General features: G+C 37.9%; 1 protein-coding gene across 1 annotated transcript in view; it reads right to left on the reverse strand.

Annotated features, from left to right (window-relative positions):
- The window catches only part of KIAA1328 (KIAA1328 ortholog), a 173,137-nt gene that overhangs the window by 128,601 nt on the left and 19,303 nt on the right, over positions 1-25,233 (reverse strand). The gene's annotated exons all lie outside the window — the stretch shown is intronic.

A 25,233-nucleotide genomic window follows, 5' to 3' on the forward strand; every position in this document is an offset into this window, starting at 1 on the left:
TAAAATTTAGGTCTTCTGTTACACCTGGATCTCACCAGCTGGATGTCTGTCTGCCAATGGCAGTTCCCTCCCCGAGAGGTAAGTAAGGAAAAGTGCCCTAGCGTTATGCACTTGATCAATTCTCCCACTACATAATTCCAGCTAGAACAGAAATCTCTGCACCCCCCACTAACCACGCAGGCTGGGGCACAAACCTCTCCACAGGCATACAAGTCTTTTCTTTCCTTCCCTGAGCAGGAGGGAAGGAAGTAATATTTCCTAATCATTGCAAAGATACAAAGACTGTACATACAAAGAAAAGTTACAAAAGCATACTCTAAATATTTTGAAGATGGGTGCATCACTCCAGAAAAGTCTTTGGACATGGTCTGAATGCATAGATACATATATTCCTCATAGAGACAGCCACCAATCAACCAAAAACCTCTCTTAACAGAGGGAACAAAAATGCAATTATTAAAACAAAAAGAAGGGCTGCTCTTGGACACTCTGCAGTAACTTAATTTAAGGAAAGTTATCAAGGATGTCTAGAGAGAAACCAGAAAAGCCATCAGTCAGGTTCCTCTGTCATTTTAAAATGACTCCTCCTGGAAGAGGAAAGTTTCAACATACAAGCATTAAGATATTTTCTCTGATGTAAATCCCTCCACCTACTCAAGGACCATGTTGCCAAAGGTGACAGATACCATATTGCACTCACTGTATCTCCACTAGACAATAAATTAAGTTTGCAATATAAAGTTGTTCAAGAACAAGATAAAATATCAGCAGCCACACATCCAAACAGATACTTAACATGGAAATGGCAAAAGGCACTGTTTCAATTTACACCACTTGATTTTGTAGAAACCCTAAAGCTGTCTAAGGAATTAATGTCCGTGTGCAGACAAATGGAAAATGCCTAAATGTTCCAGGAAGAGATTAAGGCTGAGTCTGAAATGAAAATATAGGAAGACAAAAGCAGCAGTCACTTGCAAGACCCATTGTCAGATGGGTTCTTGCAAGTAGCAAAATGACACAGTTTGACATAAGCAGGTTTAATATTACATCCTAAGGAAAGGGACTTCAAAAACAATATTGGATGGAGAATCTGAATTTCCCTTTCTCTGTGAGCAAAAGGGTGTTTTTGCAGACTACTGCAGGCTGTCCTAATTGGCAGTAGATCTCATCTTCACATGTTTTTGAAGGAAGTCCTAGTCCTTCTGCCTTCAGTGAAGGCAAAAGTTTTCTCCCAGAGTTTTACTGTGCAACCTCAGAAATTAAGACCAAAAAAAATCAAAGGAAAGCACAAGCGACAGAATAAAGACATCTGAATTTTAAACATAGTCCTACTACAACCCTCCTTTAATATGTTGAACGAATTCTCATATTTCTATTTCATTTTCTTCATTTTTATGAAGATGACATGGCTGCAATATATTTTAGCTCACAGAATGAGGACAGAATTAAGAGCATTTGCAAACCACTGATCTCCCAGAACGAAAGGACCTAGATTAGCACAACACATTTTATCAATCCTTAGAACAAGCTGATTTAAAGCAGCAGCATTATGTAAATTAGTTACAGGGAAAAAAAAAAAAGAAGATTCAAAAGGTTTAAGTAAATATAAAGTTTAGTACAGATATATACCCATTGGCTCCATAAACACATTTTCTATTTTCACACACAAAATGGAAGCTACTGCATTTCCTAATTATATTGCAAAAGAAGATGATCATTCCATGAAGTTCCAACTACATTATTTAAATTCAGTAACCCTGTATGTTCTCATAAAGCCTTGAAAGATTTATATACAGAGACATATACAACACATCACCTTTCTAATTTTATGAACACTGAAAGAAAAAAGCCATGATGCATACAAAGCCAAGTTTCAGGCTATCTTTAGAATTGACTGCAAAGTACAAAAACCACCTGAGATTTCCCATGTCCTCAACAACACTATCCCTCTTCCTTGAAAACATAAGTGTAATTTTGCTATTCATAAGACATACTACAGTTTCCCACTTCATGCAGAATTCAACAATGTTGTTACAAGCGGAACAATTCTTAGAATTGCCAAAGTTTGTGTACTCTCAAGGTAGACTGCATACTGTTATGCCCAGAAAGTAAAGTATTCATCAGGTTGTTTTCATGGTTTGTCCTTTGAAAAAGGAAAACGTTGCATGGAAAAGAATATAAAATGCTAGGTACAGCTTAATATCCATAATTTCATGTTTATGCATGCTTATCCAGACCACAAAAATAAAGTGATAGCAAAAAATAAATCAGTTTGACCTGCATAAGCAGGGCATAACTGAGAAAAGGTCTATTTTCAGGATGGTCCCATGGAAATTATTAAAACTAGTTACAGAAATTAAAGATGTGTGAAGGTGCCTTTCTAGGATGACAAGCCTAGAATTATTGCCTAGACAAGCAATAATGACAAGCCTAGAATTATAGTTTTAGAACAGAAATTCTTCTATATTCTCAAGCATTTCTGTGAGATGCACAAAAGTGATCTCTTTCAGGACACAGAATACCTTCCCTGTGGCTCCTATGGCAATCATGTAAGGGTTGACGACCTCACTGAAATATATCAAAATCTAAGGTAAAATAAATGCAAACATTTTAATTCCTCATTACAGTTCACAAGAAGAAAGTAACAAGCAGCAAGGCATGCAAAAAATCAGAGCTCAGTACAAACATTACTCCAGCCATACCACATATTCTCGTATGACTAGCAGCACAATTTACTAAAACCAGTAAAATAAAACCATGTATAACTGAAAAAGCCAACACTTCAAAAATCTGCAATGAACTTATTAAAACCACATATGCAAAAACCTCACTAAAACCTACCATAAAATTCCTAGACTGGTTTCACTAACAACCCCCCCACACTTGGGGTATTTTGGTTCATGTTACTGCATATTAAGGTGACCAAGCAAATACTCGTGCTCCTCCCCACATCTCTCATTAGCTGTAATTAACATATCTGTACTTCATGTATCCTCTCTCAAACTGTCATATGTTCTCTTAAAAGAAATTTTAACTCCTCAATAGAAGTCATGGCAACTTGGGAAACATAAGCCATAATTCCTCCCCTGCCCTTTTTGCGTTTATATTCAGGAGACTGGCTGGCTCCTTAAATTGGGAACCTTGACTTATACAAGGAGATGCATGCAATGAAGCAGTATAAATCAAAGTCATCTCCATTTCTGTGCATGTGCCATACCCATAACTGAATGCAACACTCTTCCAGAGGGTATAGAAAACTTTCAAATATCACCAAAAACCATACAAGTCAAACTTTTGCACTTTTTAACAGGAACAGCTGCAAATATGCTTCAGACTGACATTTAAAGGAAATCTAGAATGCTCACTTAAATATGGTTCTTCTTTTTCCCCAATCAAAAACTCAAGCAAGTTTACTTTTTAAGACAGAATATGTGTCTGTCCTCATACATTCACTCCCACTTACTGATCTCTACCCCTCCCATCACAAAACCCAGAATTCCATTAGTGATCCCCAGAAAATCAAGACTGGGAATTCATGAGGCTGACTACCAGAGAAAGGGCACCTTTAAAGGAAGAAAAAGTTGTATTTGGCATAACAGCTCCTCAGCCCAGGACTGCTAGTTTCACCTTCCCATCATGAATTGCTAATACAATGCAAATAAAAATACACACACCACTGCAACCCAACAATATTTTGTTCACACATGCACACAATTAAACAGAAACAACATAGTTACTAGAACATGAACTTCTGTCACTGATTGTCTTCTAAATTAGTAGCATTAATTTTCAATGTTTATTATGGTAGTCCTGTAATATGACTTGAAACAGATCCCTACACATCTATTAACGAGTGAATAGAAGTCTCTTCTATGCCTATAATGTTTATTATAGGATCTCGGTTCTGGTCAAACAAAACCTTTAGACTGAATTTTTTGCCTAATTAGGAAAAGATAAACCTATTTTGCTTATGAAAGACAGATCTGCCATTTGAATGCACTTTTGTAATACAAGCATGGAAGCTAGAGAAATATAAAATAGTATGAGAACTGCATTACATTCACATAAAGGGTAGTTTAATAATTCAAGGTTTATTTGGAGGTTTGTTTGCAACTGTAGGAAAGGTCAGACCTTATATGAATAAGGTATTAAGGTTTGCACATAAAGTCTAAGGTAAGGATAAGTAAAAAGACTTGTTTACCATGCAGTTGCTCAGTGCTGTAGAGAGCTAACGTTTTTAAAACCAACAGAGTGAAAACAGCATGGATTACTGAAAGGATTCTGCATAGAGATCACCACACATGCATCAAGAGTTCAACTGAAAATCACAAAATCTGTTAACACACAGATCGTGGGAAGTTTTACTGTTTTAAGAGATATGTGCCTTTGGCTTACACTTAACATCCTTATTTTAAATTTCTTATTGCTCTTCCTTGCACTTCTTGGATTTAATACAAGACAGACTCCCATGCTTTTGCATTAAACACTTCCCACACTGTTTAGTGGCAGTCAGATACAACAAATTGTTAAGTTTGGACCTGGTCTGTGCTGTTCAGAAGAGAACTCATTACACCAATAAGCATCTACTCTGGGCATCCATAACCGGATGCAGAAATGCATATATCCTACTGCCCAAGACTGCTAGCTAAGTATTTGAACACATACCTGTGCATATTCAAATGTGTACATGTTTTCACATTAAATAAGCTCAAACCAACTCTTACCAAAACACTTCCTCAAAGAAGACAGTGGGATATTAAAAATACTCAGTCTAACAGGAGCAGGAAGAAAGACATAACTTACTAGCAGCCAACAGAAAAACAAAAATATCCCACAGTTGCAGAAAACAAAAAAGCATGTTTCAGGAAAAGCAAACTTTGGCCTCATACAGAAATGCTTCCAAATCACCTACACTACCTTGGAAGAAAGCAAACACAGAAATTTGTAAGCTTGAGGAATAATTATTTCTGTTCTTCTAACCCAAGCTTCACTGATCAAATTCACAGGAATCTTAGTAAAATAAAAGTAATTTAATCTTATTCAATCCTTTTTTCCTCTTGATCTAAAAAACAGAAGTGACTGCTTCTCCTACAAACCCCTACATCTTCTCCATATCATCCTCAAGGGTGTCCTGGTAGGAATGGCAGCACCAAAAGCTAACAGAAGGGACCACAGCATCAGCAGGTCAGCAGCAGGTAGGAACACCTGGACTATCTGCAGTATCTCCATCCCTCTTTCAGATGTGAGGGAGGAGAAAGGACCCCCACACTGGCTCAGCCAACAGCCAGGCTGCAGAACAGGTGCTTCCAGAACAGTCACATCAACACAGCCCAGACACAGCACAGGGCAGGCATCATCTGTGCAAGCCGCACATCCATCAGGAAGGATTTAACCAGTCTGCACCTACTTTAAGCAAGGAGCTGCAATTATTTTATCCTGTGGTTTCCTTTACTTACTTGCACTTTCACATCATCACGATTTTGTTCTGCAGTTTAAACATGATTCATACCCTCAATTTAACTTTGATTCATAGTTTCTAATAACATCAGTCCATTGTCCAAACACTGCAAGGGGATATTAAACAAGCTTAGACGGTCTGGGGAATTTGCCCACCAACATTAAACACAGAATAATTGGTTGCCATAATATTGTTTTAGATAACAGTTTCAGATAAACAAAGTATAACTGTAATGTCCCTGCACTGAACCAAGAGAATAAAAAAAAAAATCAACAACTGTTGGACAATATTGCAAAACCTTGTATTATTAAAACACATAAATGGTTATAGCTTATTTCAAAGAATTGTTACCCAATTTCAAATTATATAAGAGCAGAAAAACAATCACAAATAAAAATTTTGAGTTTTATGAGTGGGTACTGCCCACAGCTCAATGTGAAGCTCTATTGTCTTTGTCCAAACTCTGTAAGCTAGCTTACTAGCTGCAAAATGACACCCTCAAGAGTTCAGATTAAATTGTCACTGGTTTGGAAATGTAGGCATCTGGTAATACACACACACAAACGCACACGCAATAAAATTAAACTATGCCTAATAGTACCTAAGTTAGTTTTGAACTCTTATTAATGATACATTTCTCTGTAGAGCAGAGAACGCCCAAAAAAATGAAGTGCTGAGCAGATGGCTTTTTTAAAGTGTGATTTAAATATGTGGCACATGCATGACATGTGCCTTTCCTTGATTTTCCAGACACTAATTGTTAAATAAGACTTCTGAAGTACGCATAAATGCATAGAATTCAATAATCAGTCAAGTATTTAGACACAAAAGAGAAGTCAGCAGAATTTTATGGATAGACAAAAATTAACTTCCCAAAACTAGAGTATATTCTGTGTTAAAAACATAGTCAGCACTATGAAAAAAAGTTAGAATAATACAAGTGCTTGTGCACATACACAGAGACACAAAGGAAATTGTTTCCATTTTCATGCCTAAAAGCATAAATATCCCTTTGTACCACTATACCATTTCCCTTATGAGATCTAAGTATTAACAGACAGGTTTTTTAATGAGAACTGTTTTCTCCCCTTTATAGGGGATTTACCTCTTTGCCCCAACGGCCTGATACCTCTTTTTTACTGTCTGTATTGAGTATTTTTTTCCCTTTCATCCACATCTGTATCTTGGGTTTGCCAGTCCTTTTTCTTTGCCAGTGCCCCCCATTCCTAGCAGTCTACCCAGCACAGAGTCATCAATATTTTTGGAATATACATTCCTGCACACACTGATTCCAAATACAGCAAGCATACATACTCCATACTTGCATATATATCATTAGGAGACTTCTAGGACCTTATCCTGTCAAACCTTATTAAAGTGACATTTTTAAGGCTGACATTCCATTTTCTCTAAGCTTGTTTTGAGCAGACATTTAGTAGAAACCTCCCCCCATTCAGGATTTTAATCAAGAGAGAAAATTAGGAAAAAGTTAAGTCTGCTATCTAGGAAAAAGATCTATTAGGTCTTGTCTGGACTAGAGAAATGTATTCTTCTAAGAATCAATTTAGTCTTTGCAATGCACTTGTAAAATGTCACACGTTCACACACAGAAAGCATTGCAGATCCTGTTAAAACTAGTTTCATTAACTCTAAATGCTATTTCAGTCAGGCTGAATTAATGGCAGCTAAGTTAAAGGTTTACTGGCATTGTAGTTAATGCTGATCAAAGAACCTACCCATCACCTTTCCCACAATATACTCATGGTCCTTTGAAATCTGCCCAACTTCATAATTTCTGAGACCCCTACCACAAATCTGTGGGATGGTACCCAAACTGTAGTGCATTTCACAAAGCACAACTAAGGACAGAGGAAACCTGTGGCAGCTTGAAAAGCTTATCAGCAGTGGTGACTGCAGAGCTTAATTTGCTGAGTGAGAAACAATTCAAATTTCTAGACAAAGGCTTACAGCTATGGCAAAGCCTCCAAATGAGAATGAAAATCTAAACTTAAATTCAGGCTACCTGTACAAAGAACTAGCAGCCAGAGAGGAAGAAACATAATGATCCATCCTCTGCTGGAAAAGAAAATGATGCCTAGAGATCTCTTTCAGGCTTTTTTTCTAATATATTCTGCTAACAACACCAATCGTCCACCAAAATCACTTTTCAAACAGAAGAAGAAAACAAACATGCTGAAATTTAAGAAAATCCTCCCTTTTTTCAAAGACAACAATATTTTCATTTTGCATCAGAGGTTTGGTTGCTTGTCAAAGTTTCATCACAAATTGTCACGTTTTGCTCAGTATTAAAAAAAAACATTATTTTTTTCATCAGTACCTGCAAGTCTAATTGTGTGACTGATTCAGTATTGATACACCATGCATGTAGCAATGACAGACTGACAGAATTTCAAAAAACAAATCACTTCCATTATGTCAGAGCACAATCATCAGAACAGCAGGATCACAACATGAGTCTCTCACTATGTCATGAGAGAACATAACACCAAAACATGGCATCTTTGAATTTGTTTGAAATACATTTTAGTGAAACAAAATTGCATCTCAAAGTACTAACAATGCCTGTAAAATAGAAATTTAAAATGCTGATCAGCTCTACATGAAAAAAATTGTTGCTTGCCTTTAATTCACTTAATTTTCAATGTCTGCTTAAGAACAACTACTATAGAAGCCAAAAGCTGATGGAGATTTCTATTCCTAATCTAAGTAATAACTGAAAAAGAAAGAATAAAATATATAAGATGTTAGAAGTTGTTTTCTTTTCTAGACAAGATCTATCATAATAAAATGGCAGGATCAATTAACAACAATTTCCTAGCACTGCACCAAGGCTGTCTAACCACTATAAATTCTGATGTAATTTTTGCATATAACAGTTTATTTCACCAAACCCTTGTCTGTTCAAGGCTCTAAAAACTGTGGGAGACTCCTGTTGTAAATGAATCTTAATCAAAATTTGCTTTGAGCATTGCTGTGCTTTCCAAGACTCCTAATGCATCCTTTTCACAGAGCAAGGCACATAGCATTCAACATTCTGCAGGACAAACTGCAGCAAAATTGGCATTGTGGCAAGAGAGGCGACATCTCTATTAAACTTACAGAACAAGGGGCCAGCTGAGTTTTAAATAAGACAAAGCACCACATGGCTATACTAGGAGTCTCATATCTGTCAGCACGTCTGTTCCCAGCTGACCAGGGTTCCGACAGATGATTTGGTATGCAAGTTCATTACTGAATCTGTCCACACTCTGTACCTTTCATACTGGAGTTCTGTCAGGCCAATGAAAACAACCTGACAAACATCCTGCAGTGCGACACCATCCCTCTATGTATCTGTTTTATTAATGTGCATTCAGTGCAGCTTAACGTATGAAAATGTTACAGTGAATTATTCTCCTGTTACCAGAGACTTATCTTGGCACTAGGCTTTGTACTACATTTGATTCTCAAATTGGCTTTGTAAACATGAAACTGTTATGTCCATAGTCCATAACAAAAAAAGTGTTTTGATGACGATTGTTCTCATACAAGTTTACAAGCATGGAAAAACTACTGTCCATTACCCAGCTGACTTCAGAAGACTGACCCTGCTTGAGATAAAATTGAGATCAAAGAACCCTAATCCCAAAGATGAACAACAAATTTTAATAGATTTGGGGGAAATGTATCTTATACAATAAACTAGTACTACTAACCCAGTTTCTCCATTCTTTGTATGTTCGTTACCATACCATTGACAAAAAAACAGGAGATGAGCAGAAAAATAGAAAAGAAATACTGTGTGCATTCGCATAAATTTACAGCTGAGTCTCCTCAGGAGAGAACGATTCCATGAGCTGCACTGAGGATTTACGTTGTGACTGGCTACTGCGCTCCTTTCTGGACGTGCCCATGTCACAGGCACACAAGGGGCTCTCTGAGCACTGGGGTCAGCTGCAGGCCCACCCAAAGCATTGGATCAGAGAGGCCACTGGGATCAAGGTGGGCAAGGGAAATACTGCCAAGGGTGAGAAGCAGGATTGAGCAAACTGGCCTCCAGCACATCTCTCCAAGGAGTTCCCTACAGCTCAGACTGCATGGGCAGCACCATGCAGGTCATCGCTCACATTTATTATTTAGGAAGGATATCAGAAAGTCCCAGAGACCACATATCCAGAAGCATGATGTTTTCAGAATGTATGAAGCAGAAAATCCAAGGTATCATTCCTAATTCTCTTCAAGTGATGTAACAGCATAATTGGAGCTCACAAGGGAGAGTCCATTGTCCTCCAATGCAGGACCCCAAAGAAACAACACAGCCTTATGCTTCACACCATTATGTGCCTTCCCTTGAAACTTCCTGCCTCCTCCTACAACCATACTGCTCCTGACTGAAAACCATCTTCAATGACAAGCAGACATGAAAAAATAATGTTAAATTCCAAAATATAAAAAATATGACACAAAGTAACACAAACTGAATCAACTTACAGCAAATACACAACATAACCCTTTCAAAATACACAGAATTGAAAAATAGAGTCACATTAAGGAACACACTTCAAAGACAGACTAATTATCTTCCAGGAAAATTTGGAGAATATACTGAGCAGAAAGCCTCTTTCCTAGGGAATGAAGATTCACATCATCTAGCAAGCAGATCCAAAGAGTGAAAAGGAGTATATGTATAATCTCATATACTTTTCATGAGCCTTATAAACTTCTGGCAGATTTAGTAATCTTCCATAAGTCTCCAGATTTCACAAGTCCTATCAAAATAAAATTCCTGATATTGAAAGAAAAAGGAAGTAGAAGAACACCTTAAGCAATGCAGTCTGGACAGAGAGGAGAGTGAGGGGAAAAAAACAGTCTTTATTACAGCTCACAAACACATTTTTGGTTGCTCTTGAGGCTAAAAGATATAAAACAGACGAAATACTACTGATTCAGCTTGCCCATAGTACTTTTATGTCAAAACTACAAGCTGCAGTGCAAAGCTCCTGCAACTCAAGTTACCCACACTTTACTTAATTTCAAGGACCTGCAGAAAATAATGACTCATTCAGTAAGATATTAATTGCACAGCTTTCCTTTCAAATGTTTTCTATGAAATATGAGGTAAGAATATATTTTAGTGTCTACAAAGAGCAACAGATAGGGCAATGTTAAAAAGCAGCATATCATCCAAAAGAGGGACAGATGAAGGCAAAGATTGAGCCCAAATAAACACCCAAGGATAGCATTCAGCAACTCTGAATGAATAATCAGTTGTCCTGTAATTTCTGTCAGAATTATTTCAGCCATGTTTATTTCCTCATGCATAGTGAAAACTCATAACACAAAAAGCAAATAAAATATAAATCTGTTGCAGATTTATGTCCCAAACCTCTAATTACTTTATTATTGGTATTTAAAAGGTAAAAGTCATAATGCAGGGAAGTAAACCCTGACTTTACTGTGGGCAACACCATTCACAGTTCTGAGACACCACTAGCTACTCAGTTAATGCAAATCCAGTTAAGGCAAATTATGCCTTTTTTTCCAAAAATTTAAACCATTCACAACAGTGCAATGTCCTGGAGCAACAAGCAGAAGAATACCCACAGTGGTGTGTCCCTGGCTGACCAAAAAGCAAGATTGAACAGAATTCCTAATGGGAAGAATTGAGAAGACAGCCTTGCCATAGGGGAAGTCAAGAGGCCTACTTGAAGTCACACTGTAACTTGTCTGCTCAGTTATCTCAGTTGCTTCAGTGGACCAACCTTTAATCATAACATATGTGTGCATTTAATCTGACCTTTGGGGACTTTCTATAACACCAATCAAAAGTTTTTCTGAGTATTTTTGCAAAGATGAACTTTATCAAGACAACTTCTATAGGCAAGAAAAAGCAAACAAATCCCAATTAGTCCACACTGCTCTTCTGACTTTGCTAAGCTTTCTGACCTTTCAGTCATACAATCCTTCTCAGCCTTGTTCCATTTCACTCAGATTTCTAGCCTGTTTTAATCCAGAAGCCAAGATGTCATGGTTTGACACTGGCACAATGCCAGTGCCCCCATGAAGATACCCTCTCCCTGGTAGCTGCTGTAAGATGTGACCAGGAATAAGCAAAGCAGGCTCCTACTTAGGGAAGAAAGAAAACAAAACTTTATTAACTACACTCCAACTACAAATAAAAAGGAACACACACACAGGGAAAATGAAAACCTCACAAATGCATTTCCTCCTCCCCCCACCAAATTCCCAACACAATACATCTATTCTTCAAATCATCAACTCTTAGTCCATCACCACTCTTCAAACAATCAATCCTCAGTTCATCAAGAGGAGAGGAGTCCTTCTTGTACCATGGGCTTCCCCTGGAAACACAGCTGAAGCCTCGTGTGTTTCTGTGTCACTCGTGGCACCGCCCGGAGTACATCTGCCGTCGTGACTTCTTCCTTTTCATGTCCAGTGCTCTCACCACTGAACACGGACCAGAGCTGCTTGTAGGGTTGTCTTTTTTAAGGATGCTCTGTCCCGATCCAAAAAAGGCACAGTCTCTCCTTTGGGACACCTGTCCCCACAATCTCTCCTTTGGGACACCTGTCCCCCCCATATTTTCACCCCCTGGGGCCGAGGGGCATCAACACTGAACCCTCTTGGTTCTGAGGCATTGCCTCCCCCTAGATGCAGTCTCTGTGTCACAAGGAACATGGGTCTGTCCATGGCTGTACAAAAAGAGTCCAGCAAAAGCCACTCCATCATCTCTTCCCACTAGGATTCTTTTCTATTCTTCCACTATCTCTCACTCACCCAAACCTCTCTCACACTTGCACATTCCTTCCTCATCTTCCACTCTGTCTTCTAGGAGAGGTCAATGATCTGTAAAGTTCTCATTCTCCGAAAAGGGGTTAAAAGCTCCTACAAGCAGCCGGCTGCACCCCCCGTTCTTCTCCGTCCCAGCCGTGCTGCCGGCAGAGGCCCATGTTTATCCAGTTTCAAGGTTACAGTCCCAGGCAGCGGCTCTCTCTCTCTCTCTCTTTCTCTCTCTCTCTGTGTCTCTCAGGGGGGGCTGCCCGGTGGTTCCCGGTCTCTCTCTCTCTCTCTTCCACCTTTCCACCCCGGGGCTCAGGCCTACCTCTCTCGGCCACATGGCTTTCCCCTCCCCCTGCCCAGCCAGCAGCTGGGCCGGGGCAGAGACCCGAACTCTTCCCGCCGGAAACCCAAAAAGGACCCTCCCAGGGGAGAGCTCTGCTTTTAACCCTATGTTCTCAGAGGCGTGTCCATGTCCTAAATGGCCAGGTTAAATGCCAATATTAAAGCCTGAATATCCATTGGCCAAAAACACAGCATCCCAAAAAACACATTTCCTGTCAAACCACCACACAAGACTTCCCATCATTCATACAACAAGTGAAACTTCTCTCACTTTGTCCTCTCTTTTCCCTTTGAGAGAGGGAGCGTCTATTGCTCTAATCCCTTCTACATAAACATGAAAGAGAGGAAGATCTATTTAAGCAAAACACTGGCACAAGAACAAGCATGTTTAAGCTAGCTGTGACTGTGTCTAGCCTGGAAATTAGGAGGTGTCATAAAAAAAATAGAACCTCTTCTAAAACACTGATCCTTAAAAAACGGCACACAGAAGAGAACTAAAAAATGATCCAAGGCAGATATTTACAGCTTTAGGAAGAGAAATATGTTAAGAGGATTGTTTGAAAGAGCCAGAAGGTTCCTGATAGTCATCTGTTCCCTGCAGATGTGCCAGGAGAATCTCCAAAGCATTCAATGTCTGGCCAGAACAATGCAATGATATGTTGTTGAAATCTTTGCACTGTCCTGTGGTTGTTTCCAAAAGGACAAGTGTAACATAGTAACATGAACCATGACAACACGAGAGAAGTTCAATATAAACAGTTCATTAAAATCAACTAGGATTCACAGGTTGTGTGTGCATCAGAGCAGATGGACCCAGGAAATACCCAGATGGCTTTCTGGGTAAACCATGAGCCTTTCTGGGTTACCAAATCTAGCCCCACTCTACCAGAGACAACACCAGGCAATCCTTCCCATAATTAAATTCGGTCCTGAAGGTAAATTCATTTCATTTGCTCCCATCACTTCTCTCTGCAGATAATTAGAAACATATTCCTCATTTTTAATTTCCCTCTTTTCATAGGAAAAAATTATGCAGTAGATTTATTAGCAGGTTAAAGCAAAGAGCAATGGCAAGTTAAATATGGTTCTTTGCACTGAAACAGAGCAATAATGCAGCAATGCAGGACTTGTCCAGTTACCTGAAGTGACAGCTGGACATTAAAAGCTGTGCTCACTCAAGTCTTACTCTGCACCAGTAAGAGATGGTGCAGAGTAAAATCATCCTAGGATCTTTCATTAATGTGTCCAGCAATATTTATAGAAACCCAAAACTTCTCCCTGAAGATAATAAAATATTAAGAAATCCACACTGGAAGAGTTAATGTATTACAAAGGGTGTTAAATGCTTTGCTTGCATTTTTATATAATTACGAAAATTCTAGTCTCTGAAGGAACTACTTGAAAGCAACACACTTCAGTATCCTGTTCTCTGCATGTAAACAAAATTAGACCTGCCAATCTTTATGACCATAATACATTTTCTTTACCCCTTCTTTTATTTTTGCATTTTGGAATAAGACATATTCCAATCCCCCCCTTGATTCTTCCTACACAATTTCAAAGTGTCACAGCTTAATGTGCACAAACATGCCAAAAACAACCCCTACAAGAAGATTACTAAATGCCCAAATTGCACTCTAAAAATCAATTTACAGAACTTCAGAAGACAGCAAGATGCCACTTTATTGTCAAATTCCAAGCTGAGTTTACAGAACTACTAGGTGGGGGGAAAAACCATTTTTACTAACAAGGACTTAAAATATGCAGAAGTCAAATGACAAACCTTCACAATGGCATTTTCACATTTCCAAACAGTGACACCAAGAAATTCAGATGGCAAACATGTAGCTTCATGTATTAAAACATGTGCCAATCCATCAAAAATGAAATTGTACAGGGATTAGAAAAAGCCTGGCTGACTGCAAACTACTGAAAGAAAAAAAGCATTGCTAAATCAATCAAATTTGAACCTTCTTGAAGGTAGATGAATCCAGCAGCCACGAAGAGTCTTGGCCTGGGCACTAAATTTAAGCATAATCATGACTTGGTGGGTTAAAATTATAGATTAGGACGCCATTACAGCATGCACTATTCCCTTGCTGCATCTGCACTGGCACCTGGGCTAGACCCAGTCACTGTAAACAACACCACACTTTGGTCTCCTGGTTCATTCAGCCAGGACATTTTGAGAAAGTTTTGATAGCCACAATTGTTTTATTCCATTTTATTCTCACTACTTGGGATATACATCCTTCATCTGACTCATTTTTTAAATCACTTCAGTACTTAAACTGTCACACTCAACGCATAATCTGACACCACAGAGTCATAGTTTGAATATTTCAGTTCTATTACTTTTAATTCTGTACCAGTTAATCATATTTTATTTAAAGGTAAAATGTTAATCTTCTGATGTTAAAAATCATCATATGTTACCTTTTTATGGCCGCATATTAAAATAAGGATTCTTGCCAATTACCTAGAGTCTTCTTTTCAGGATTTAAATGAGACATTGACAAGAGGTCAGCTCAGACTCTGTGCAGTGCAGCAATCTGCTCTGCATGCCAGAGTTGCTCTCTTCAAATTTCCCAATACTTCACAGCTGAAATTAGCACATCTCACCCATTTGCTAGTCTACATTGGTGTATCCATATTTAATTGTGAGTAAAAGGTGTACCAAAAAGCAGCTGGCTCCAAACTGTTTGCTATAAAATGGCTGCCCTATTGCAAGCTCAAAACTCTGACAGAAATCCTTCAAAACTCCTATGGCTCTCTCTGACATAATGAAAGCAATTTTTTTGTTGTTGTTTTAATATTGCTACTTCTCATGACTTAAAACACACCTCTACACACACCACCAGAATGAGGTCTTAGACTGCAAGCATTTCCCAGAAGGGATTTTTGTCTCCATACTTGTCTGCAAAGCAACTAGCAAATTGTTAATCATCTATAATTAAAGACACCATAAGCCCAGAACCCATCAGAGTATATCTCCAGTTTGCTCACGTGGCCCTTTATGCATAAAATATGCCTTTTCATTTCACTCCAAGTACCTTTTTCTACTTGGCTGCCTCCTTCCAACCTTCTTTTAAGACATGACTAAGAAAGGTATTCTTTAACATGTAATTTTTATGTATAAAAAAATGAAAATGACAAACCTGTGTAATATACTTCTCTCAGCCTTTTCCTTGAACCTAAAATTTTTTGTTTTATTTAAAAAGTTCAGAGTGTGTCCATGAAATGCCATAACTGAGCAACATGCTTACATTTGACCTTCATGTCACACAAAGGCCAGCAAGCAGTACCACAAATTTTTTAAACAGGTGAGTAGAAAAGAAAACAGCAGAATTACCTGGTGCCACATCTGGTAAGTCAGGAAAAGCAGAGAACTGAGCTGGAGATTCACTGAATTTCCAGGCTCATTAACATGGGTCATGGTGGGTTCATAAGCAACACATTCTGTATCTCAAGAGTTACTTTTTTTTGTGACCAGTCTGCATACTGCAGGCTGCACACACCTGCTCTACCTTTAGCACTCTACTTGCAATAGTAAGCAAGTCATCTCGGGATAAATTCATACAGAACCAAATGGAACATACTAATTTCATTTTTAAATGGAAGAAAAGCAGTGTGGTTTTGGTGGTGCTGCTGATTTTATTTATTTATTTTTATTCCATTGTTTCCACATTCAGACCTACAATTATTGGTATGTTGCTCAGGTTTTTGATGCTCTGCTTTCAGTGTTGACTTCAGTAGAAGCATCAAAGCTCTTACATACATAAAAAAAAATCAGCCCCAGTTTTCATACAATAACTACCATCCACACTTAGCTGGCAAGAGCTCATATACCTCTACCTGTCTGCAAAAGGAAAAAAATATTTTAAGTGTAAGACTAAAAACCTGACAATGTAAAAGTCAAAATGCACTTCTGCTGACAGAGCCTAGCAGGTGAAACTGCTCCCTCCCTTAATCTTCTTTACAGCCATGCCCTGCTGCCAGGTAAGCCAATCCATGGACCACTGCCTGACCAGGCAGCTTGCTCTATGAGACTCCATACCTTACACAAGTGGCAAGCTCAAGGCTACAATTTTTATTTTAACATAATTGCCTTGAATTTTAGAAGATTCTTCCTGCTTCAGGCAGAGGACAGTCTCCCACAGTTCAGAATGAAGGTATCTGTTATTACAACATTTGCAAGTGACTAACGGGGGGTGAAAACTAAGTTTCATTTCTTACAGATTCTTTAGAATGAAACAAACTATATCTAAAAAGTGCAGATATGCTTTTTTATTTCTTTTGCAGTTCAGGGGAGGGGGAGGGAAAAGCATCACTGATTTGTATATTAAAGTGCAAGCATCTGTCCTACTGATGACATTCTAGGGAAGCACATTAGCATAAAATTTAACGATGTCAAATAAGTGGATGTGAAATAGGGACTGCGTAAAGACACTATTTCCAAGCCTGACAGAAACATCACTGTTTAGAAATGCAAATGATACCATTATGTTCAATAATTATATGAAAATATGAACAGTTCAGCATGTTTTCCAGCCCTGATGGCGGTTAATGGGATGTACGCTTATGTAAATAACTACTATTAAAGCTAATGCTGAAAAAAACTAATAAATTCATACTAAAGCAACTGATTTAGTACGCTTTTAAACCCCAGCAGTGCTCACTTATTAGAAAGGAGTGCATTCTTATGTTTAGAACTCATTACTGTTACAAGTCACTGCAACTCCATCAATTACCATGCATTAATGAAAATGGGACACATACAAAAAAAATTATTGCCTCTCAGCAGTTTTCTTTAAAGACAAAATATAGGGGTATTACCATCACTGGGCCTTGAGGGGAACTTATCAGCAGCATAATCCTTATTATCACAACTGTACTCCCTGCTCAATAAACCCTGGGGTATTTTGTGTCCCAAGAAGGGAATGACCTTCATGTAAATCTCTTGCCATATGCACAATGAAAGTGACCACACTGCCATCAGCAAAAGCTTACCATTTCCACAGTTAAAAATGTATTCAAATAAACACATACATACGAGGATCTGAACTGAAAATTGTAAATGTGAAATGAAAAACTACTACAACTCCTAAAACTAGACCAAAGAAGGTGTAATGCCAATAGAACTAAGGATAAAAGGTATATGTGGAAATCTTCAATGAAGTTCTTGTCTCCAGATGAATTCCATCCAGTTTTACATTTACACTTTTAATAACCTCCCAGAGAGCCATGGAATTACAACTTTAAGGACTCTATTCATTCCTCTTTGGATGTTTTTTCCAATTCCTCAGTATTACTCAAAATTCTTAGCCCTCGTTAAACATCACAACTGATAGAGGAAACAAAGCCAAGAGCGCTGTTATAGTAATGAATTCCTAAGGAAATTAAAAGCTGAGATTGACTGAATGTCTGTAACTCTACAACTAACCCACTTTCATTTTCTAAGTCTATGGAAATGAGTTATTAGTGTAACATCCACTCAATCATAAGAAGTTTAGCAAGGCTAAAAATGCATTATATTAGTTTGCATTGACTGACAGTTTAAAATTAAGGATGCATCTGAACAACCTTACAAGAGACTATGGACAAAGAACTGATGCCAAACGGAGAAGATTAACGTAGGACAGTCACCTGTGCAGTCTCACCTGCTGTAAAACAAGATGGCATTTTGCTATGGGAAGGTACAGACTTGCAAATCTTGACTACAAAAGCACTGGCACTAAGGACCATGAAATCCCACATCAAAAGAAAGGGGCTAAGAAACAGATGCTGTTTTCATCATGCTTGAACAGTGACAAAGTTCTTACAGGCCAATGTCCATCGTAAAAGCCAACATTAAACTAATGCTATGCTTAAGTGCAATGTACTCCCCACAGCACAAGGCAAAAATAAAGTCTATCCCAGCCTGAAAAACTTCCAATTTAAAAGCAGGCAGCAAAACAAGGCTTTCAGAAAGCCAGTAGCTCACAGAATACAACAGCAAACACATGATGACAGTCACTGTGACAAATGTTTGATGTGAGACAGAGGGAAGAAAAAAACCCCACAAAACTATCTGATTGCTTTCACTGAATCTCTGTTGAAAGAGAGGTATGAAGTGTTTTGCTATCTAGACCATTAAAACTATTTCATGAGTGAAGGCCACTCTAAAAACAGTAAGACAAATTTGCTACTGATTAATAATAAAGCCATTCATTTTATTCTTCAAATCTAAAGTAATTACAAGCTAGAGCATGGCAAATGGATTTAGAAGAAGCCATTACGTCAGAAGAATCCTTTAAAGAAGAACAGTAATTTAAAAGACTGAACTGAATAATGAACTCTCCTGAACAACAATTATTATGAGATTGATTTATTGAAAGTGTATTTAATTATGCAAGAAATGTTTAAACTTTCCAAAATAGTGCAGGAAGACAGAGAAACCAATAGCAGAGTCAGCCCTACGTCCTCATTATAGTTGAGAAGCTGAAGCAGATGGAGAATTCATTTAGTTTAGAAGGATAAAGTACATCAATTTCTCTGAATCCACATTTCTAGTCAATTTGTTACAGTACCAGCTTCAACAATTAATGATCTCATTTTCCCATTTGTGCCTTCTTTTAAAAGAACTCAGTCTTTGTTTCCAAATGAGCAAAATGTCATAAAGAAAAAATGTAACTCAAACATCACTTTGAAAGCTCACATGCCTAAAGCCAAATGTTTCAGCAATAACCACAAAACCAGCGGTCAAATTCAGTCAGGTAAGTAGCCTGGTCAGTTTAAGCATCTGGAAGAAGCAGAAAGATCTGTCTTTCACCTGAGACACTTAAACTGACCAGCCTGACTCCCACGGAGAATTTTTTTTTTACCTGAACTACTTCACCTTTTTTCTTAAAATACCTGATATTGATGTATGAGACTGCCATGGCTGAAGGTGCATTTCCAATGACAGGTTTCTCCTGTTTAATTTAGACAAGGGCAGCCCATCATCATATCCAGTTCTGTCATGTCCACAAGACAGTTAATATAGATAATATCATAAACCTGTGCTTCAGATACCCAGAGCTGGGAGACAGGCTGGCTGGGAAGCATATAGCTACCCATGGGTATCCACAACCTGGCAGGGCAGAACTCCAGCTCTTACTCAGTTTCAAAATCATCAAGTCTCTAGTACCCGGTACAGATCACCAGAATGTGAAAATGTCATGGAACGTGGGAGATGAGAGAATGCCACTAGCCCTCAACACTCACCTCAGGGGAACTCCAAAATTCTATACAAGAGCTGCTGTCCGCTTCTGTCAGACACACAGAGAACACCATTGCACCCTTGGTATAAAACACAGAGCAAATATGCTTCTCCCATTCCACAGCTGTGTTTCTATGCTGACAGTACCATCTCACAGACAATCCTGCACCACTGAGTGCAGAGGTTTAGGGCGAAAAGCCTGTCCAGCTCATATTCTACAGAGGCTGTTGCTGACTGCTTAGATGCTGCCTGCTGATTCTGGGTATTTTCATAACATGGACAGTGTTGCTAGATTGTGCTACAAGGCACTAACTAGGATTAAGCACAGAAAGCTTCAAATTAATCTCCAGCCATTGATCCATTTGAATACTCAACATTACAATATGTTTCACCTTGTTTTAGTTTAAAAGTTCATGAAAAATTCAAAATATCTTATTTACCCAATAGTCCTTGACTGATTCTTCTACATTTCAGTTCGTAAATACATACATTATTTAACCAATACTGCAGTTACAGAATAGCATATAAATATTCAGGGACTTTTTAATAAGTGCTGCTTTTTTTCAACAGACCACAATGGTTGCTTAGGAACATTTACTAGTAGGATACCTGAAATAACAGTAAGAGAAACACCTTCAAAAAGTACTTGGATAAAATGGAAGAAAGGAGCAAAACACTAATTCTCCATTCTCCTCACACACCTTCAAACAAATTATGATGCACAAGAAGATATATAGTACGCATTCACATATGAAAAATAGAAAGGGAAAAAACTTTAAATGATAAGCTGAGGGAGCCAAGTTAAGAAATAAAAGAAAAATAATGACGGTCATTTCAAACCCTCAGTTCATAACTTGTCAGAAACTATACCATCAGGAACAGACTCAGCCAAAGTTAATCTCTAAAATTGTTACTGAGTTTTAAATAAATAGCCTGACTTTCAAAAGCACAAGTTTCCTGCAAATGGCAAATTTCCCTTTCTATAGAAATTTTCTTCTTACCTTGTTGTTTTGGATTTTTTTTGGGAGGAAGGGGTGGGGGCACAGCAAGGCAGGGACCCATTTTCCCACATAGATGCTAAATGCAGAGTTAATATCTGTGACACTGTGCTGATATTTTGAGTGCAGACTGTCCCCTTGCCAACAGCAGCCCCAGGGAGGCACACACACATGAACCTGCCACACAGGACACTGGGACCACACATCAAACAAAGTACATGGCCAAAGCCCTTCTGTGCAAGATCACCTTTGCTTCCTCATCTGTGATGACGACTTGGTGGGTCTAATTAAAAAAGGAAAGGAAGCAGAAGTGTTCATATTTTCAGAAGATCAGATTTAATGTTATAGGGAAAATAAGGCAGAACCAGCAAGTAAATTCCGTATTCTGGTATCTCCTTTTTCTACGATTTTGTTCTTTGCATTAAGCAAGCCAGTACCTCTTTTTCTTCTGAAAAATATTACTAATTTTACATTAACACATTAAGATAGGAAAAGGAGAAAATATGTAAGTGGCCCTAATTTATGTATGCAAGACTTATGTAATGAACAGTACTATGGCAAAACTAAAAGCTTTTTATTAAAGTCTCTAGATAATAGTTATAAAGCTCATTATTCTTCCAGCAAATTAATATTCTATGTCTCACTAACACTATAAGCAAATGAACTGTTTTAGTTAAATTAATATTCATGTTAACTGCATGCAAAACCAACTAATTAAGTAGTTCTATAATATTAAGGACATATGTAAACAGAGTCTGTGATCAATTTTAAGACTAACCAAGTAGATCATACAGGATTTGTTGCATGTATTTGACTGGGTCTTCAGAATGTGGTCTTCTGGGAGGTGTCCCTGTCCAGGGCTTGGACTAGATGATATTTCAAGGTCAAACCATTTTGTAAGTCTATGTTCAGTCAGAAAATAATTCCAACAAAAAGGTGCATTCTAAATATAAACCAAAACAGTAGCATAGTACAGGTGACTAGTTTAAATCTACAAAAAAGAAAAAAGTTTGTAATAAACAGAATCTCTTCTTTCCTTTATCTGCCTATTCATTGTCTATATAATAATAATTTAAACAGAGCTTAGAATTCAATAACCAATTCTTAAAAATTTTTAGTAAGTTTCCTCTTCACCTATTAGTAAGTCTTTACAGAAATGTTATAGCTGCTTTTTCTTCTTCATTTATGCGACCGCATCAAATTTACATGAAAAAAATCCCCAATGATGATAACAAGAAAAGCTAAAGACCACAACATAATTTCTTTGAGCTATGAAGTATCAGTAGTATTTGTTTCTTAATAATCTCATTATATTTTTTTTCCTAAGACATATATCATGACAGTATTGGGACATCTTACAAAGGATATTTTCCTGATTGTTAAATTAAATTATATTTGGGACCTAAATTAATAATAGGTGCCTGAAAATACATCAGGGACAAAAAAAGGAAAGCCAAAAGTTTTTCTATTAGCAGCTCCTAGCAAAAGAGGAAAAAGATGCAGCACAAGTAGTCTAAGTGCATAACATGGTGCACAATGCTCACAACTTACTGTGGAAATGCAAATGAAATAACATAAATAAGATCAAGGAAGTTGCAAGTCACACACTCCAAAGCCAATTCCAGAATCTAGACTGCCACTAGAAGCAGCTTAGTCACCATACAGCAGCAAAGAGAACACCAAATACCAAGAGTAGATGCTGTAGAAGACACCACAGGAGGTGATACATGGCAATTCTCGCATGAACTTAATCCCAAATTCTATTTCAAAAGTTCAGAGGGTGCTTGAACACCCTAAACAGACACATCCCTGCTTGTATCAGTTGTCTTAAAATTGTCTGACTGATCCAAGGTCACCTGCCGCCACCTTGGTTCTTATTAACCCTAACTGCTTATCCCAAACACTTCTGAACCCATCAGTCACAGGCTTTTGTTGCTTTCACATCAGTCACGTCCAGCCCAACCTCCTTTTCCAAGTCTTTCTTTCCAGATCTCATGTTCTAGATCTCATTTTCCCAACACAGACGCCATTTACATTTTGCCTCTTTATCTTTTACACAAACTTCACTTTCAGAAAGTGATATTTTTCCCCACCACTTTATCATCTTCAAAGTTGTAGGATGCTTTCACCAGGGAGGGCATCAAGAGAGCGTGAGCAGCTGTTACTGGATTATCCAGGTCAGTCCAATTGGGCAAATTTTAGTAAGAACAGCAAGAGCTGTGATCCCAGCATGTGTCCCTGAACACCACTAAGTGCCACATCTTCTAACAGCAGCACCAGAACGTTCCAGTTTATTATAAGCAAAGGAGTTTAATACAAACAAAACAAAGCTTTGATCCTCTTTTGGTTTTGGAACTTTTTTTTAAACACTTCAGATCACATTTCTTTTCAAAGAAGTCAGTCTGAAATGTAAATGTCATGAGATAAACCAAGCCAGAACAACTACTTTTGACCAAATTATACAATAATATGATAGGCCTTAATACTTCTTTAGGAAGAAGGTGTAGACCAACTGACTACTTGAAATCCCTAATTTTTCTTAATTCTGGGATAATTGCCAAATACTTAGCATTGTAATACAATACTAAGTATTCGGCAACCCTGGCAATAGGCTGGACTATTTATGGTTCACAGTATGCTCATCACTCTTGTTCTCCATTAACAGCAAGCCCTAATACTAAATACTCCATTTTCAAAGTTTTTTCAATTCTACCCTTCCTGCCAAGGAAGGGTAGAATTGACTTCTAAATCTGCATGAAATTTTATTTGTTGCTCCCTATCCAGACAGCACTGGGCAGTTCCACAGTAAATGTGAGCTTGGGCTGCAGACAGCCCAAAGAAAATAGCCCATGCTATTTTCTAAATGCTGATAAGTTACTCAAAGTTTTGTAGTGAGATCTTTGCATACCCACCCATCTCCCTTCTCCCCAAAGCTTCACAGTTCATGAGCAGCAAATTTGAACAGAGAGGTCTTCACAGCTTCTCAGTGGTAAAAAAATCAACCACAACAAAATAAGGATGGATTTTCCTCAAAATAGGGATTTCAAGCACCAAACAGTATTTCTCCTCCAAGAATCTCAAAGGAAAAAACAAAACAACAAAAACATGTGTAGCTGAAAACAACCCACACAGTCCCCATGCTAAGTGAACTAAACCCTTACCAGGCTGAAATTGCACTTTGCTGGATAGCTGCATTTATATCAGAAGCACCAATTTATTACTGCAGGGTACTTTTAAATACTGCAGTAAAGAAAGTTATCTTATAGGGAATAAATTCGCTATAAGGGGCAAAAAAAAAAAAAGAAAAAATTGATTTTAACAGGCTTCAAGTTTTTTTTCTTATGGTATTATATCCCTGATATCTTATTTGCAAGTGGACACTATAATCCAGAAGCAATTAAGGAATTTCAAGTTGCTGTACTTGAAACAGCCATAATCTGTATTCAGCCTCAGCAAGTCATTTGTACTATTCCTTGTCTCTGCAACAAGCTTTAAAAAATTAAGTGATCAGAGTTACACTGAAGATCTTGAATCATTCATGTATGATAGGCAAGTATTGCAGCAGTTAAAATTACATTGTTTTAAATTATAACCTTGTTTTATATATCTAGGTTTTACAGAGTTTTATGAAGTGTAAAATTGCATGCATTAACCTTCTGCCATGTCTACCAGACTTCTGGAAAAGTATTCATGCTTGTGCAATCTATTTCTGCTAAAGAAACAAAAGGAAAGGGAAAAAAACCCAAACAGCAGAACAAAAAAACCCAAACAGCAGAACAAAAAAGCAAGCATGTCTACTTTCCACTAGCCAAAGAAACTTCATGTGAACTAGTGAAATCTTTGTGTGGATAAACAACAAAAAAATCAGGAACATGCATCCCACCCACATTCATGAGCTGACTGAACACAAAAGACTCAATACACAACAAAATACTGGCTTCAGTGAAATCAGTGTCAAAGAGCTGTTGTCACATCTAATGGCTCTTGAAATACCTCAGATCTAATATTTTCCAGTAACAGTTCACAAACAGCTAAGTTTGTTGATGTGTATATCATTTAGGACAAACAGACTAAGTAAGTGCCACTGTGCTACAAGGGATGTTCTAAGTCAACAGGGCAATGCTCTCCTGACAGAGACCACACATCACTGAATGTCTTCCCTAAACTAAGCAAGTTCCATCATAAAGAAGCACTGTTTTCACTACACCTCCAGTGCTAAACTGTGAAATAGGACTGCCAGAATTTTCAAGAACCCTCCTCCAAATTCATGCTTAAATTTCTGAATTTTCTCTATTTCTGTTTCAACACCGGCCAATAGCTTGAACAGCCTCTTTTTGTCACTAACTTTGCTTTTAACTTGAACAAGGGATGGCTCAAGACTGAAAACAGTACTG

The sequence above is a fragment of the Molothrus ater genome, chromosome Z (assembly GCF_012460135.2).
Source record: "Molothrus ater isolate BHLD 08-10-18 breed brown headed cowbird chromosome Z, BPBGC_Mater_1.1, whole genome shotgun sequence".
NCBI classification, from domain to species: Eukaryota; Metazoa; Chordata; class Aves; order Passeriformes; family Icteridae; genus Molothrus; species Molothrus ater.